A 2,510-nucleotide genomic window follows, 5' to 3' on the forward strand; every position below is an offset into this window, starting at 1 on the left:
AAAATAGCGGCCCGACCCAGGGTCGAACACGCAACCTCTCGATTCCGAGCGCAAGTGCGTTACCACTCGGCCACCCAGTCCTTTATGTGTTTATTTTGTGGCTGAAACTCCGCTCCAGGGGTAGTTTTAAAAAGTCAAGCATATTCCATGTTTTGGCGGAGTCACACCAAGACGACGCACGGCCAGCGCACTGAAAATATCGCGAAAAATTGCGATTTGGGCCAATGCGTTGTCGTTCGCTGGGTGTGCGTCAATATGCGTTACTCTTTCATCGAGCGCGCTAGACCAACGCTACGCATTCGTTGTCATTCGCTGTGTGCGTTGGGATTTTTTGAGCATGCACAAAAATGTGCTTCTACAAAACCGCGGTCACACAACGACGCCCTGATCTTTATTTTCCTTTTTTGATTCATTTTCAGTGCGCTGGTCGTGCGTTGTCTTGGTGTGACTCCGCCATTAAGGATAACTCGCAGTATTTCCCAGTAAAATTTTAATGTACCACGCTTCTATATACATTAGCCCCGTTGAATCACACACTACAGTGAGACAATACTTGAAACAGCTTCTTGCGTGTGCAACAGGCTCAAATGGAACTAAATGTGACCCTCCACCACGGAATGAGTCGCATGTCACCTTTGCATGATTTTCATATTTTTACATTTTCCTAAAGAGCTTTTTATGCTCTATCCAGTGGCGAAAACCGTTTTAGAAAAGAGTTTGAGCTATAAGCCTGTGACTAAGGTGACCCTCACACTGTTACCAGACACTCCCCGGACTTACATTAAGCCTAGCGCACAACCGCGCGAGGTGACATGCGACTCATTTCGTGGTGGAGGGTCACAAATACTATGTGTTAAAATTGGGACATTTGTAAGAATTCAGTGACAACACTTTTACGGAAAGCCTTGCTTCGCAGAGCGTAACGTGTTTTCGCTTCCATTTTAGAAGTGACGCTCAAAGAGAGACTTTTCTGATTGTTTTGTTGGTGTTGTATCTCATTAGGAACGCTTTTTTTTTTTTAGCAGTAATCAGCGATGGCCACTGACAAGACTCTTCGCCTCATCCTTACCTTATCTTGGCTCAGTAAACTAGAGTCGAATCGCATGAACCCTGTGTTTTTTGTTGACCTTCAGGCTCAGGCATTTTAAAACGCTCGACTCAAGACTGAATGGCCGTGACAAGGCCCTGTATTCTTATGTTCCCCCTTTCGACGTCAGACCTTTCACTTTAGAAGAGGGAGTCAAGAAGATGCGTCTAGCTCGGTTTCTTGGTTTAGTTAGTGTCGAATCTCATGAATTAACCCTGTGTTTTTGCGAACACTAACAGTAATCATCAATTGCCATAATCCTTACCTTCGCTCTTCTGACGTCAGAGCTTTCACTTTGGAAGAGAGTCTTCTTCTTCTTCTTCAGCGTTCCAGAAATTCTGGTGACGTGTGAGCTTGTTTGCCCATTTGGGTTCCCCACACTATACTCTGAGAGCAACCGGCACGGTTGGCCTCGTGGTAAGCCGTCCGCCCCGTGATCGGGAGGTCGTGAGTTCGAACCCCGGCCGGGTCATACCTAAGACTTTAAAATTGGCAATCTAGTGGCTGCTCCGCCTGGCGTTATGGGGTTAGTGCTAGGACTGGTTGGTCCGGTGTCAGAATAATGTGACTGGGTGAGACATGAAGCCTGTGCTGCGACTTCTGTCTTGTGTGTCGCGCACGTTATATGTCAAAGCAGCACTGCCCTGATATGGCCCTTCGTGGTCGGCTGGGCGTTAAGCAAACAAACAAACAAACAAACAAACTCTGAGAGCATAGTCAACTTCACTCTGCTTTCGTTGGGGACGCATGCTGGGTATGTTCCTGTTTCCATAACCCACCGAACTCCGACATGGATTACAGGATCTTTTTCGTGCGCACGTGGTCTTGTGCTTGCGTGTACACACGAAGGGGGTTAAGTCACTAGCAGGTCTGCACATAAGTTGACCTGGGAGATCGAACAAATCTTCACACTTAACCCACCAGGCGGCAGCGACCGGGATTCGAACTCACGACCTCTTTGTTATGTTAACAGTGAACGGCAATGGCCATGATAAGAACCCTAGTCGTTCTTTTCGCCATTTTCACACCAAACCTTTCACGTTAGAAGAAGAGAGAGTCAATAAGAAACGTCTAACTCGGTTTCTTGGTTTAGTTAGTGTCGAATCACATTAATTAACCCTGTGACAATTTTCTTGGGCCTGTGTATAAAGACCTCTGCAGTGTGCATGCCAATGAATAATGAATGTTCCCTCTATGCAAAATCTGCGTCAGGCAATATCTGTCTGAATTCCTTTTATGCCTCAAAATGATTGAATCCATCATCCATGCCTTTCTGCTGACACAAATCTGGTGATCTGCAAAAAGAGCAAATAAACTCAAAACGTGTATTGATTTTTCGCCTCATTCTAAAAATTATTGTTTTTGTGAACAGTAATCAGCAATGGCCACGACAAAGCCCCTCGTCCTGATCTTCGCCCTGTGT

General features: G+C 46.0%; 1 long non-coding RNA gene across 1 annotated transcript in view; it reads left to right on the forward strand.

Annotated features, from left to right (window-relative positions):
- The window catches only part of LOC138955146 (uncharacterized), a 4,446-nt gene extending 1,936 nt beyond the window's left edge, over positions 1 to 2,510 (forward strand). Inside the window, exon 3 of the long non-coding RNA XR_011452123.1 lies at positions 2,460 to 2,510. This is a non-coding gene — a long non-coding RNA (uncharacterized lncRNA). The remainder of the gene's footprint in view (positions 1 to 2,459) is intronic.

Source organism: Littorina saxatilis, unplaced genomic scaffold (genome assembly GCF_037325665.1).
Source record: "Littorina saxatilis isolate snail1 unplaced genomic scaffold, US_GU_Lsax_2.0 scaffold_2873, whole genome shotgun sequence".
NCBI classification, from domain to species: Eukaryota; Metazoa; Mollusca; class Gastropoda; order Littorinimorpha; family Littorinidae; genus Littorina; species Littorina saxatilis.